General features: G+C 45.5%; 1 long non-coding RNA gene across 1 annotated transcript; it reads left to right on the forward strand.

Moving 5' to 3' along the window:
* Positions 1 to 3,524: 3,524 nt before the first annotated feature.
* Positions 3,525 to 3,910, forward strand: LOC113017330 (uncharacterized). Its single transcript, XR_003271452.1, has 3 exons — positions 3,525 to 3,582; positions 3,656 to 3,745; positions 3,823 to 3,910. It is a non-coding gene; the product is annotated as an uncharacterized LOC113017330 (long non-coding RNA).
* Positions 3,911 to 16,402: the final 12,492 nt, after the last annotated feature.

A 16,402-nucleotide genomic window follows, 5' to 3' on the forward strand; every position in this document is an offset into this window, starting at 1 on the left:
GAATGAAAATAAACACTGTTGTGACAGTGATGTACACTGTTTTGACGGTATATATGCATCAATCTATCAATCGTTTGTTGTAAGATTCAGATACCGTATTTCCCGGGCTACAAAGCGCACCTGAATATTAGCCGCACAAGCTAAAATCAGGGGAAAATCCTGTTTTGTACATACATTAGCCGCACCTGACTAAAGGCCGCAGGTGTTTCAATGTTGACTTATCATATGTAAGAGAATATGCACAAAGCGAATTGTCAGGAAAGAGATGGCTGTTTGGAGACACACCCCTTTTATTAATATTTTGAAAAACAAGTTGTGGATACATATTTGCATAACCTTTTAGGTATATGTACAAGTAGCGGTAATTACAAGTATGAAACATGTGCTGTGCTTCATAAACGACTAACAAATGTAGTACATAACAATAACCTACAGCACACCAGAAAAATAGATTCGGACTACCTTTTAGGCTCAGGTGGATGGATGGATGTATGGATGTGCAGCGACACGGCTTTAACAAGAAGAAAAGTCAGTCATTCACCACCATCTTTCTCTTCTTCCTGCGCACTAAAACCACCAAAGTCCTCTTCTCCAGTGTCGGATACGAACAGGCTCAGGGTGGCTTCGTCATCCACTCTCAGCTTCTCTCCTTCGTTGTCACTTACAAAACCAAACAAATCCTCGTTGTCAGTGTCAGAGTCGAACACCCTCAGAAGGGCCGTGGCGGTGTCCTCCTCTCCATCATGCAGCAGTCCAGCCCTTCGAAATCTGTTGGTGATCATTGATGTTTTCACACTTTTCCACGCTGTCAGATTCCACCGGTGGAGTTGAGCATAACTTGCTTTTCGCAAGTTTATCGCCGCACATCATCCACGACTCCCGCTGAACGCGTAGCGCTACTTTGAAGTTTGTTTTTCACGCTACTTGTACGGCACTATGTTGTCTGGCGGATGGACACGTGACCAACACACCACTCTTGAACCCCGATACTGTGTGTCTGATCACATGCCCTTCCGCCAGGCAACGTAGTGCCGTACAACAGTGGAACAAACAAAACAAATCGTCTTACGATATGACAAAAATCATGGATAATCCATAGAAAAGCCGCACCTGACTAAAAGCCGCAGGGTTCAAAGCTTGTGGAAAAAGTAGCGGCTTATAGCCCGACAATTACGGTAATTATTTTTTAAAAGTGAGACATTTTAAATGAGAATAAGAAAGAAAAGTATTTCTTTGTGCCCACCTCTCCCTGTTAATGCCCTACCTGGCCCCCTGGCAACACTTTGCTAGATCCACACCTGCACAGCTGTCAGCTACCTAAAAAAGGATCCTGGTGTTGTTTGTCTCTCAGAAACAGTTCATAACTTCCCTTCAACTCATTCATGTCACCTAAAAGGTAAACCTGTTTCTCCATCACAGCTCTGATGATTCAGTAAGGACATCTCCTGGTTTCATCTTCATGTTTCCCTCTCACCACATATACAAACCATATCATGACCAGCAGCTTTACAGCTGTGGCTCCAGCAAACATCAGCTGATACTAGAAATTAATATTAAATAAATTCTAACAGCAGCTGATCAAGCTTAAACGTGCTGCTGTTGTTTAGCACGACATCCGCTGGTTTCCTCTTTCGGCGCAAAGTGAGCGATAAACAAACAAGAGAGCCGATCAGCTGATCACTGATCAATTTTCATGATTGAAGTAGAAACGGGAGAGGGGGGGAGAAAGAGAGAAGAAGAGGCAGCTGTGCAGCAAAGACACAGAATAACTCCAGCTTTGTGCCTTTTTCATTGTAGCTGATTTACGGGACAAACTCTGTTCCTTTTCACCTCAATAAGAAACGCGTAATATTTTCTCTGAATACCAGACGGGACGGTTGGCAACTCTAATAACTTATGAACAAAATAAAGTTCAACATCATTAACTTCATAGCACCCACCCAGCTGTATAGAAACTCCGTCATGCTAGCTAGCACGCAGTACGGAAAAAGTCAGAATAAAGAAAATAAACTCCACCTAAACTTGGTTTATATCTGACCCAGAGAGACTGCAGGTCATAACTTCTTACCTGAAGTTCAGTTCACACTTGGACCGGTTAACACTGGTTAAAGGTGAGTCTGTCACGGTTCTTTGTGACCCAGCATTTTAACTTGTATTTTATATTGTGCTTCTGAGTCCTTGGTTGTGCTGTTTTGTGGGGAAACAGGACGTGTATCACTCCTCCTGTTTTCCCACAGCGTTTACACTTCAACCTGCTGTTGGTGGCTTTTTTGCTGTGACATGTAAAAGTCACAGTGGTATAGTGTCTCTTTAAGACAACCCAAGTTGAGGGTTAATGTTGTCATCGGTATGCGCCACTGCCCTCTCTGTGAATGTGTGGACATGTGCTTGCACGCTAGTGCATGAGGAGGGACGGATTTTATGTTTTACCTCTCCAGACACCTTTCTTTTGCAACGTTATGGGTTGTACGAACACTGTTCTATGTTTGTAAACACTATGTTTGTTAAGCTTCAGCCGTTCAGCCGGGCTTATATGGTTGCCGAAGAGAAGGTCGATCGTGGCTCAAGAGTTGGCAGTTCGTCTTGTAATCGAAAGGTTGCCGGTTCGAGCCCTGGCTCGTACAGTCTCGGTCGTTGTGTCCTTGTGCAAGACACTTCACCTACTGCCTACTGGTGATGGCCAGAGAGGCCGATGGCGCAATGTGGCAGCCTCGCTTCTGTCAGTCTGCCCCAGGGCAGCTGTGGCTACAACTGTAGCTGCCTCCACCAGTGTGTGAATGTGAGAGTGAATGAATAGTGGAATTGTAAAAGTGTTTTGAGGGTCTCGAAAGTGCTATATAAATGCAATCCATTATAAGGTGCATTAAAGGACACACTGTGGAATTCCCAGTGTGAGTGTGTATTCTTTTGACTATCCTGCTAAGTGTTTTTGCCGCCTCCTCTCAACCACTAAACACAACCCGACGTTACAGACACTTAGTAGTTGTTGTGAAATCTGTTTATGTTGTCCTAGTAAGGCTACCATGAGGGCAGCCACTAGAGGTCGCTAGGAGACCGGTGTGTATATGTGTTTTCCAGAAATTGATGTAGCGACGTACACTGCTGCTACAATTCATAAAAGTGGTTCGTGCTTGAGAACCCTGCGTCTTATTGCCTCCGAACATGACATGGTGTCAGAATTGAGGACTTCACGCCGAGTTACACGAAGAAATGGCTAAATTTGGACCTCCAGAGCCGTTCGACTTTACACAGCCGGCAGAGTGGCCGATATGGCGGCAGAGATTCTCCCGATTTCGAGTGGCGTCCAAGCTAGGGATGGAGAGCGGCGAAGTGCAGGTGAACTCGCTTCTTTACTCCATGGGGAGAGATGCCGAACCAATATGTGACAGGTGAGACCTGGAGACTTGGGACCGCCCCTGGTGGGCGGAGCTGGTCTTCGCTCCTTTCATAAGCGCAGGTGTGGGCAATTGGGTATTCCTTTGCAAACCTGAAGCTGCGAGTGCTTGGTCCGAGTTGGGCAAATTGGTGTTTCTTAACTATGAAAGTCTGATACGCGTCCTCCCCTAAACTTCTGTTAGAACGGTAGGTTACACAAAAATGTACCACTTGAGCTCTGGCTGTTGGCAGAGGTTTACAGTTATTTGCACCCTTGTAGGTGGGAAACATTGCTCCCGTGAGAACGGTATAGTGGACTTCATCGCCACTGACCCACATTTATTAGGGTGTGACACGAACTTGTGGACAGGTAACAAAACCAATTCAGTGGAGGAATATTCCTGTGTTTTATTGTCCAGCTAGTGATCTCCTGCCTTTTATTCACAGAGTACCGAGCTGCTGCTTTGCCAGGTGGATTTCTGGCTGCGGGCAAAGGACCCGACACATCAGTGTGTTTTAATTTGTTTTAAACTGGTGTAAGCCAACAGACTGACTGCTGCGGCTGTCGATGGTTTTGGTTTTTTGTTTTACTTTTTCTGTATCAGTAGGCACCACAGATATTGATTCGCAGGCGGTGAAGGCGCTGCAGGGAAAACAAATCCTTTTTTGTCTCCCCGCTCTTGCATGCACAGCGGGGGGCCCGAGTGAAGATGGCACCGAAGATTTGCCTTTTTTTTTCTATAGTGTTTTACCCATTTGGGGTCATGTGTGAGTTGCCGTCCATTTTTAACCTGTGTGCTATGTCGATTTGTTTTTAAACTGTTCTCCGCAGCGCTTGTCCTGCCTCACGGGCAATCGTACAGTCTTATCGTTTTTTAATAAGGTAACGTTTTTAATTGTTTTTAGGTGCTGCTGTTACACTGTTTCTTTTATTTTGTATTAAAAATTAAACTCTTTTAAACTGACTGTGCGCCTACGGCTCTGTCCTATTTTAAATAGGTACCTACCACGGGTCACAAATATATGGCTCGTTTGCGTTTCCTGCTGCTACGGAGGCCAGGCCAAGTCCGCAGTTTGAGTATGATCTGGTTATACAAAAGTTCGATGAGCACTTTGTCCCAAAGAGAAACGTTATCCACGACCGCGCCTCTTTTCACAAACGGAGCCAGAGGGCCGGGGAGACGGTCGAGGCTTTCGTGCGGAGCCTGTACGAGCTCGCGCAGCACTGCGAGTTCGGCGGCAGTAAAGACGAGCAGATCCGGGATCGTATCGTCATTGGATTAATTGACAAAGATGTTTCACAAAAACTCCAGCTCGAGGTGGACTTAACTCTGGATAGAGCCATTCAACTAGCACGCCAGAGTGAGCAAGTCAAAAAGCAAAGTGCAGACCGAGTGGAAAGCACGGTGAATGAGGTGAAACAGAGGCATTATAACAGCATGAGAAGGAGTTACTACCAACCTCATCAGGTACATGAGCAACAACATGGTAAGAGTAAACCAAAATGCCAAAGATGCAACAAGGTGCATGACAAAAGAGAAAACTGCCCAGCCCGCAATAAAAGATGCAGAAAGTGCAATAAGTTGGGACACTTTGAAGTTGTATGCAAAACCAAAATGCTAAAAGAGGTCAGGGCTGAGGCTGTAGAGAACTCAGACGAGGATTCATTCTTCATAGGGGAGCTTTTCCTGGGAGCAGTAACTGAGCCAAAAACAACAGTCATTGAGGAGTCGGGCTCAGATGCCGACTGGGACATTGAGTTATTGGTAAATGGCAGTCCAGTTGATTTCAAAATTGATACAGGCGCAGACACCACTGTTATGACAGAAACGACCTTTAATAAGCTACAGCTGAGACCCAAACTTATCCAGTGTAAGCCAACTGTGTACAGCCCTGGTGGAAAAGTCAAGTGCATGGGTAAATTCCTTGCTACCACAGAGTACAAAGGCCAAAAGTACCAGTACTGGATTACAGTTATAAAAGGGCAATATGCAAGTAACCTACTGGGGAAGACAGTGGCAAAGCGCATGGGACTAGTCGCTAGAGTTAACAAAATCAGTAGTGACTTAACAGAGGATGTGTTCGGAGAAATTGGCCTGCTGAACTGTGAACCTGTAAAAATCGAGCTAACCGAAGATGCAGTGCCGTACAGTGTAACGACCCCACGCCGGGTGCCTTTTCCTCTCCTCCCAAAAGTGGAAAAGGAAATAAAGCGCATGCTCAAACTTGGCATCATTGAGGAAGTCACCGAGCCAACAGACTGGTGTGCACCAATGGTGCCTGCTCCAAAGCGCAACAAGGACGAGGTCAGGGTGTGTGTGGACTTAAAACGTCTGAATAAGGGAGTAAAGCGTGAACGGTACATCTTGCCCACATTGGATGACATAACTCCTAAGTTAGCAGGGGCTAAAGTTTTCTCCACTTTGGATGCCTCCAGTGGATTCTGGCAAATACCACTGGATCCCAGCTGCCAAAAACTAACCACGTTCATAACTCCCATGGGCAGGTTTTGCTTCAGACGCCTGCCATTTGGCATAACTTCAGCACCCGAGATCTTCCAGCGGCTCATGAGCACCTTGCTCAAGGGCCTAGAGGGGACTGTCGTCGTGATGGACGACATATTGGTTTTCGGGGCTAACAAAGAAGAGCATGACCAACGCTTAGGTGCAGTATTACAGACAATCAAAGCATCAGGACTTAAGCTCAACAGGTCCAAGTGCCACTTTGGAAAGAATGAACTACAGTTCTTCGGTCACATCATCAGTGCGGATGGTGTGAAACCTGATGATGGCAAGGTGGAGGCTATTGCCAGGATGCCCAGCCCCACCAATGTAGAACAACTCAGGCAGGTACTCGGATTAATAAACTATGTTGGAAAATTCCTGCCAGGCCTGTCCACAGTGCTGCACCCCCTCTCCAATCTACTCAAAAAAGAGACTGTATGGGTGTGGGGCAAGCCTCAGGAGCAAGCATTCAACAAAGGAAAAGCAATGCTTGTGGCTGCACCAGCACTTTGTTATTATGATGCAGGCCGACCAACAGTTGTCAGTGCGGATGCCAGCAGCTATGGCCTGGGTGCTGCACTGTTACAGGACAATGACGGGGAGTTACGGCCTGTTGCCTTTTGTTCTCGCACGCTCACAGACGCAGAGAAAAGATATTCGCAGATCGAAAAAAGAGTGTTTAGCATCTGTCTGGGCCTGCGAACGTTTTACCCGCTACATCCAAGGCATGGGTCATGTACGTCTACAAACTGACCATAAGCCCTTGGTGCCTTTGATAAACTCATACGACCTTGATAAAACGCCACTGAGATGTCAGAGATTGCTGATGCGACTGATGCGATTCAATGTCACTGCTGAGCATGTTCCCGGTAAACAGTTAGTGGTGGCGGACGCACTCTCCAGACATCCACTGCACGGATGCTACCCGTCCGAGACAGACAGCCAGGTCAAGGCATATGTGAGCAACGTAGTGACAAGCAAACCTATCAAGTCACATAAGTTGGAGGAAATTCGTAGAGCTACACAGAGGGACCCAGAGCTTCAAAAAGCAATCATCTTCATCAGACAAGGGTGGCCTCGGAGAATGGCAAAGAGCTCACCACTGCAAGGCTTTTATGCAGCCAGAAGCCACCTTTCAGAATCAGATGGTCTAGTGCTCTACCACGATCGCATCGTAATTCCCACAGCACTCAGACCCAGTGTCCTTGACCAATTACATGAAGGCCACCAAGGACTAACTAAATGTAGAGAGCGCGCAAGATCAACAGTGTGGTGGCCCAACATTGGACTTCAAATAACACATAAGGTGAGGTCATGCAACTTTTGCAGAGAGCACAAGCCTACACAGCGACGGGAACCTCTCGTGACTTCTCCTCTGCCCAATGGCCCCTGGCAAAAGATTGCAGCTGATCTTTGCGAGCTTGAGGGTAAGAACTTTCTTGTCGTTGTTGACTATTTTTCAAGAGACGTTGAGATTGCTTCCCTCACTACAACAACCAGCAGACAGGTCATTAACAAGCTTAAACACATGTTCGTTAGATGGGGCATCCCGTTAGAACTGGTCAGTGATAATGGGACGCAGTTCACATCATCAGAGTTCCAAGACTTCAAACTGAGTTATGGCTTCACCCACACTACGTCGAGCCCTCATTACCCCCAGTCAAATGGAGCTGCTGAAAGAGCTGTCCAAACGGCAAAGTACATTCTCAAACAGCCTGACCCCTGCTTAGCCTTAATGAGTTACCGCTCTACACCAATTGCAGCAACTGGTGCAAGCCCAGCTCAACTTATGACAGGACGTCAAATCCGCACCACCGTCCCAGTACTCGAAAAGACATTGCTGCCCAGTCCAGTCAATAGGGACACGGTGTGCCAAAGAGATGCTGCAGCTAAGGACTCTTACAGATTCTTCTACAACCGCAGACATTCAGCTCGTCCACTTCCTGAGCTTCTCCCAGGCCAGGATATTGTAGTGAAACTTGACGGGGAAAAGGGGTGGACGACTCCAGCTAAGGTCATCAGTAAGTCTAAGGAGCCGAGATCCTACTTGGTGGAGATGGCGAATGGGAACGTGACTCGCCGCAACAGACGACACCTTCAGCCTGTCCCAGGCACCGCTGATCCTGAGGAGCAGCAGCAGAGCACTGTTCCAGCTACACCGACTACTCCAACTAAAGGGGCGGCCGCTTCCCAAGAACCACCAGTAAGGCAGACATTGCCAATCCCTGTCCCGGGGTCTCCTCTCCACCCTACCACACCTGTGAGAGTGACTTCCAGGGGGCGGGAGATTAAAGTACCTCTCAGATTCAGAGACTGAGGACTATCTCCTTTCTATGTTCTAAGGGCAGAATAATCCCTTATCAGGACTGAGGGTAGTCTACCCCCGTGATGTCCTGCGTTCTGACAACACTGTTTTAGGTTTAAAGTACTCTTGTTAAAGGGGGAGATGTTGTGAAATCTGTTTATGTTGTCCTAGTAAGGCTACCATGAGGGCAGCCACTAGAGGTCGCTAGGAGACCGGTGTGCATGTGTGTTTTCCAGAAATTGATGTAGCGACGTACACTGCTGCTACAATTCATAAAAGTGGTTCGTGCTTGAGAACCCTGCGTCTTATTGCCTCCGAACATGACAGTAGTAGAACTGACACACAAAACAAAACAACAACTACACTAACTATATACTCTGCAACACACCCAGTGAGCTTGATTTGAAGTGGGTTTAATAAACACATTGCAATGTGGAGAGAGCATCCCAGTGAAACACCAGGACCATCTCTGTGGCCACCGCCCTTACATCTTATATACAGACACACAGACAAAGAACATCCACAAACTTTCACATGTTGGCCCCTCTCAGGGGGGCTATACCTCCTCCCTCACAGAGAGAATTATGACCTTGTTTTATGCTTGGCCATCACCTAAAGAGTTACATCCCTGATAAGCAGAAGGAGTCCCACTATCTGTTTAACGTCTCCCATTACAACGGCCTCACTGTGGTAACTTTCCACATGCATGTAAACTAGTGACAGGAGTGCTCTTACTATGGTGCAGTGAGAAAGTGATATTACTATAACTAATGTGATATGATTAAATATGTGGTTAATACATGAGAAAAGAAATCTGCCACCTACATCCAGAGCAACATCACAGACACTCTGGACCCCTGCAGTGTGCCCACCGGTCCAACAGGTCCACATCAGACACCATCACTGCTGCCCTTCACTACTACCTCTCCCACCTGGAAAACAAAGACTCCTACATCAGGGTACTTTTGGTTGATTACAGCTCCGCTTTCAATTCTGTGATCCCACAAACTCACTCACAAGCTGGCAACACTCGGCCTGCACCCTCCACCCTCTGTGACTGGCTACACTCGGCCTGCACCCTCCACCCTCTGTGACTGGCTACACTTGGCCTGCACCCTCCACCCTCTGTGACTGGCTACACTCGGCCTGCACCCTCCACCCTCTGTGACTGGCTACACTCGGCCTGCACCCTCCACCCTCTGTGACTGGCTACAGGACTTTTTGACTGGCAGACAAACACTGGCGTCCCACAGGGTTGTGTCCTCAGCCCCATCCTCTACACCCTGGTCACCCATGACTGTATCACCTCCAACAAAGACAACATCATTTTGAAGTTCACGGATGACACTGCAGTGATCGGTCGCATCACTGGAGAGGACGACGTGGCTTATAGGAGAGAGGAGGCTGGTCTGGTGTCACGGTGTGAGGACAACAACCTCACCCTCAACACTGATAAGACAAAGGAGATGATAGTGGACACGAGGAAGAAGAAGAGGCCTCACCAGCCGCTGTTTACCCGGGAGCGTGAAGTGGAGAGGGTGAGCAGCAGTACCTGGGCGTCCACATCAGTGAGGACCTCACCTGGACACTGAACACCACACAGCTGGTCAAGAAGGCTCAGCAGCTGCTGTATTTCCTGAGGAGGCTGAGGAAATTTGGTATGTTGGCCAAGATCCTCAGCAGGTTCTACAGCTGCACTGTGGAGAGCAGCCTGACCAGCTGCATCACTGCATGGTACGGCAGCACTACTGCAAACCGCAAACGCCTGCAGAGAGTGATAACAACTGTGGAGAAGATCATCAGGACCCCGCTGCCCTCTCTGCAGAGCAGCTACCATCACAGAGTCCAGAGGAGAGACACACCTCTGCCCTCGAGACGAAGGTTCAGAAGTGTGAAATGTAGAACATCCAGACTCAACAACTCCATCTTCCCCACTGCTATCAGACTCCTGAACAGCTGACCGACCTCAAACTGCAGTTTGCACATCAGGTCACTTTGCACACTAAGTTCATTTTGCACATTAAACTCCATGTACATCCATGTACATCGACATCTGCAGACCACACGTGTCTTCAGTTACTTATTTGTACTTATTTGCAGTGTTGGAATTCGTTCGATTTGGGTCAGAGAAGAAAGCAGACTGAGTCCAGGTAAGGTGTCAAAAATAGTGATCTTTATTTCACACTTTGCACAGAAGTGTGGGAAGAAAAACTTGCAACATTCTTCGCAGGGCGGATGCTCTTTTCATTCTTATATTACCCTGATGACGTCACACAGTTAGACCTTACTGGAAATGATATCAAGTTCCCCCAACCCAACAGTTCTCCTTATATTGTGACATCAGATAATACTTTTAGAGAAAAACAAGTGTGTTATGTGTATTATTGGTGTGTATCTTGTGAAATTGTGAGACGATGTCCTGGGACAACCTCCTTTTATTAATAAGTGTGTATGTGAGCGAACGTGCGTGTCTTACATAACTCTGTATGTGCATGTTTTATATAAGCCTGCAAATGAAGTGGAGGCCCAACTGGACCCTCAGTTTCGAGAGGTGTACACACAATACTGTGGATAAAATGATGATAATACGCATACATTAATCTTTACTCAGATAAAACAAAGATTATGCTGTCATCAGATTCAACAATGATAAATGATTAATCAATGATAGTTATGATTATAAAATGTCAACATAAGAATACAAAATAAAATATCTCTTTTCCACAGCAGTTATTTATCTTTTTATTTTATTTTTTTATATTATTTTTTATCCTCATTTTTATGTTTTTATTATTCTTATCTTGTTCTTTTAACCCTTATCTAACTTGGCATTGTGCATGCTCTTTCTTCTGTACATATGACAATAAACGCTTTGAATCTTGAATCTTTGAATCTTTGAATCTGTTCACATCTGTATGTTTCAGCTTTGTCCTTCAGTCACAACCTGGTGCATCTTCATCTTAACTTCCTGCTTCTATCGTGGTTAAAGCTGATGAATCCTCTGAAGATCAAACACTGATGGTGTTATTGGAGCTGAGTGAAGTTTGATGGCTTTATTATCCACGCTGTGACACATGGCAGCTGTCAGAGCAGAACACATGAAGTCAACAGTTGTGTTTAAATTCAGTTTAAATTCAGGGACATGGAGCCCCTGTTGATCCTCTACCAAATCACACGAGCCACGGTGTGAGAACGGGTGTGGGTCACAATCAGCCAAGGTTTTGGGTGAACCCATTGTGAGATCTAGCCCCACCCTATCATGTGATTTCCTGTGATCAAATGGCCCAGGATGTGAGTGGGCATTAAGGTGTCCATGTCCCTCTTTGGTGACACTCCCATAGGGCTTAAAATCTGGGACGCTCCACCATTTGACCTTCGAACTGAAAAAGCTTCTCGGATGAAGGTGAAAAGTCTTCAAGCAACTTAAAGAAGTCCAGACGCTTTTCTTTCCAAGCTCCTTCAACAACATCATTCATAGAACAGCTTCCAGCTTCTTTTGCTCGGCTACAGTTTGGATGGATTTGTATTTAAAGATGCAACAAGAAAAAATGGTTAGGGTCAGGAGGTCAAAGGTCAGAGCTCCTGTGGGTCTGAGGGCGGCCTCACGCTGGAGAAGGATGAAGGAGTCTGACCTGAGCCAGTGTTTGACATGAACACATCAGCACTGCTGTCAGTGAGCCTAACGACAGCCGTTAGCATCATTTCAGTGTTTCAGTCATAAAAACACTTCCTGTCACTGTGGTGGTTACAGTGACATCATGCAGTTTGTGCTTTGACCTCCAGAGGGCGACAAATCAGCACAGACAGAGAGCTCCATTCAAACTTTGCTGCCATCAGGAATAATTCTTCAAATATAATCATCAGTGTTTGAGCAGTTATGATATCAGGGACAATCTAGACATGTGTGACAATACTGAACATGTCACATGACACACCTCAAACATCATGTGATCCACTCTCAGTCTGCACTTTCATTCATGACTTCAACAGGTTAAAATGAGCTTTGAAGAAACATCAGTTCAGTGCTGAAACATTTAAACGCTGCAGGAAGAACAACAACAAAGTGATGACGGATGTTTATGCTTCAAACAGGAAAACCAGCAGAAATAAATCACAGCCTGCCAGAGGTTTGGAGTTTCCGAGGTGCAACTGAACGCAGCACAGTGTTCCAATGCTCCTGATTGTCCTCAAACGTCTCTTTGGGTGTTTCCTTCCTGCTCAAAGTTTAATTTCACTTCCTGAACTTCGTGGAGTGGAGCTTGTTGTTGGTGTGTGAAGAAACTGTAAGTTTGCTTCGTTTCCTCCTTTAACAGTTTGTCTTTAGGAACTTTACTGTTTGTTCAGCTCGTGTTTGATTTCTTCACACAACAAACTGTGTGTGTTTGTATTTCCGGTCTCTCCATTAAAGTCAGTGTGTAATGTTTCCTGGCTAACATCAGCTGTGTGCAGCTTAGTTCAGCACAAATCTGCCGCTCCATAGTTCACGGTAACGGACTCACAGCTGGACCAACGAGGCCGAGTGTGTCCGCCACTCTGAGCTACGTTCGTGTTTGTGTACTTGTAGTTTGTACTTTGAGTTCACTCAGAGCCCACAGAGGACGCAGCGTACGTGATGACGTCACAGCCCTTTACCTCCTTTACTCTCACTGTGATTAATATTTACACAGGAGACACCTGCAGAGCTCTGACGCTAAGCTAGCACACAGCATGCTAACACTAAGCTAACGTTCAGCTAACACTAAGCTAACACTAAGCTAACGCTAAGCTAGCCAAGAACCCAGAGTGACGTAAAGCTGAGTAAACACTGACCCCAGACCAGCACCGTGATAAAGTGAGCTGCTGCTGCTGAACTTGAACAGGTAACAAAGTGATGAGCAGTCAGGCTGCAGGTTTCTACCTGTTCATGTTTCTACAGTAGAATCACTTTGAAGTGTCTTTGTGCTGTTTCATCTTTGATTTGTGTTCATAAACACTCAGAGAAACATCACGTGACCTCATCAGGATCTGTGTTGGTGTGTGGGGCTGTACCTCAGCTTTATGTTGTTACATGCTCATTTGTTCATTTTAACATCAAAGTAATGTTATGAGGAGTAATGAAGTAACGTACTCCATTACTTTTAATCAAAGTGTTCTGTGTAATATGTGTAATAATGACTGTTTTGAGTAATGACCAACACTGATCACAACAAAGAGGAAATGCCTCCAACATGCACAAACATTTGAGCCACAACATGCAGTTAATGTGCACAAATGTCTTTGATATGCTGCTCAGTGATGGTGGTGACTGTCAGAGCAGAGCTACTGAGAATCAATAAGTAATATCAATGATGGGATCAGAATCACTAAATTCTTCTCATCCCTGTCAGTATCATACATGTGCTGTATAATGTGATAAATGTAGAGGTGCTGGCTGTTCTCTCACTCTGCTGTTTAGCTGTAAAGGACGCCTCCCTGCCTTTGTCTCATTCATGACCTTTAATAGTCTCTTCTAACATGCAGAGATCTGTATGATCTGTTTCATAGAGTCTAACCAGCCTGTACAGGTAACAACAACAGTCACTGCATCACTGACACACAAACGTCATCTCTGTCAATAACAACATTCATACATGGAATAAAAACACATCAGTGGATCATTGCTGGAGCTGATGTTTGTGCTCCTGGTGCAAAGGCTCTCAGTTTCCTCCTTGAAATAACATCAGTGGTGGGTCAGCGACATGCTTTCTTTCCCTCTCAGGTTTAAATATCTGGGACTCTCCACCGTTTGGTTTTAGAGCTGAAGAAGCTTCTCAGATGAAACGTCTTCCAGAAACTTAAAGACGTCTCTTTTCTCTCCAAGCTCCTTAGATCACATGACCTGGATGACTGAACCTACAGACACATTGACCTGGTTTCATGGTCACATGACAGGTCAGAGGTCAGTTCCTCCTGTTAATGTGAACTCACTGAGTGTTTGTGGTTTACCTCTCAGACTGACTGAAGATGATGATGGAGGAAGAGGAGGACAGAGCAGAGTCTGCAGGGTCCAGCTGTCCGTCTGTGAGGAGTGACCGGTCCAAAGGTCTAAATCCAGCCTTCAGTGGTGAACCTGGAGCAACGAGGTCAGAGAGCTGAACTCACTGAGTAACAGAAATAATTCTGCACTGACATTATAATCAGTGTTGACTCTGGTTGATTGTCTGACTGTGTTTGTGAGCTGAGAGGAAATGAAAATGAGTTTGTAACAAAAATCAGTTTTGTCCAGTTTTCCTGTAAAAAGCTGAACTCTAATCTAAGAGGATGTTACTGACAGGAAACAGCTGCATTATCTGCAGTCTGTGTGATCACAGCTGCTTCAATCATGTTTGTGTCTGCAGAGGTCAGAGGTCACAGTCTGCAGGGTCCAGCTGTCCGTCTGTGAGGAGTGACCGGTCCAAAGATTTCCCTCCAGTCTTCAGTGGTGAACCTGGAGCAACGAGGTCAGAGAGCTGTGATGACTCCTTTACATGTTTGTGTTTCCTGGATAAATATGACCTGAAACATCCTCAGATTGTTACAAAGATTCATTAAAAAGAAAACAATGAAAGAGAAAAGATCCAAATGTTCGACTTGGTCATTTGCTGTTTGAGGACAGTGATGCTCATATCTGTGGGGAAAGTGTGACCTGAGTGGGTTCATGTTTGTCTTTAAAGAACAGAGCTGCTCTGATTCTCTTTGTGTCTGATCTGTTAAACAGTCTGAGAGGTCACACAGAGACCCAGCAGCTAAAGCCTGGATCATACTGGCTGCTGTTACTCCATCAGGACAACACTGAACCACAGTGGTGTGGATGTAGTGGATAAATCCCACCATACTGATGCTCAGAGTTAACCACAGGGAACAAAACCAGATGTTACCTTCAGATTGTGACCTTTGGAGTGGACGATGCAGATTTCAATAGAGAATAAATGTTGTTGTTTTTCAGCTGTGAAGAAAGAATCTAATTTTCTGAACTTAAGAATTTATGATGCTGGAAACAACATGGAGACTATAACACAACATTTCCACTGTGTTCATAGAATGAATGTAAAACTGTCAGACATTCATTAAATATGCAAAATGTCTACAGAAGCATCAGAGGGTCAGACGTGAAGCACTCAGTGATTTTGATCAAATGACTCATCAGTTATTGATCTGTACTACACTGATCTACCACGTTAGTAAAGCTGGTGTTCTGGTGGTGGAGGGAGACTCGGATCATGTTCTGGTTTTGGAGCAGTGATCTGCTGATGGTTCAGTTTGATGAGCTTCTTCAAAATCATCCCTGACATCACCACTGAAAGGACGTCCATGAAAACAGACTGAAAATTACTGATATGTTCACAATCTGAGAGTTTAAAACTTGACAGACTTGATTCAGATGAAGTTATTTGAGCAGAAACTCCTGGATCTTTATCCTGTGTTGATCTAATCCTTCATGGTTCCTCCACAGAGTGGAGCAGCAGAGCTCAGAGGTTCCCAGTGGTCAGTCTGCCCAGCAGCATCAAACACAGCTGGACTCCATATTTATGGTCTGTACATGTACAACAACTACTGTTACATCTGTTCTGTTCACAGTCATCTCCATGCTGCTCTTTGTAGACCAGTGGATCGTCAGTGTGTCCAACATGGATCTGATGTTTGGCTCCATGATTTCAGTCTGATTGGCTCATTCATAAATATTCTGTTCCAGCTGCTGGAGGACAACATCATCACTTTTGTGAAGAACGAGCTGAAGAAGATCCAGAAGGTTCTGAGTCCAGATTACCCAGAATGCTTAGAGAGTCAGAGGAGCAGCAGCAGAGAGGCATTTGTGAAGATCACAGTGGACTTCCTGAGGAGAATGAAGCAGGAGGAGCTGGCTGACCGTCTGCAGAGCAGTAAGAGGATTTATCTAAAGATTTAAGCTGCTGGATAAATGAACATTTTCCAGAGATGGAAGATGGAGCAACATGTTTTAAAGATTAGTTCTTTTTGGAATTGAGTGTTTATTTTTCTTCTCATTCAGAACTTCAAGCTGCAGTTTGTCATCGTAACCTTAAATCCACCCTGAAGAAGAAGTTCCAGTGTGTGTTTGAGGGCATCGCTAAAGCAGGAAACCCAACCCTCCTGAATCAGATCTACACAGAGCTCTACATCACAGAGGGAGGGACTGCAGAGGTCAATGATGAACATGAGGTCAGACAGATTGAAACAGCATCCAGGAAACCAGACAGACCAG

Source organism: Astatotilapia calliptera, unplaced genomic scaffold, assembly GCF_900246225.1.
Source record: "Astatotilapia calliptera unplaced genomic scaffold, fAstCal1.2 U_scaffold_103, whole genome shotgun sequence".
NCBI lineage: Eukaryota > Metazoa > Chordata > Actinopteri > Cichliformes > Cichlidae > Astatotilapia > Astatotilapia calliptera.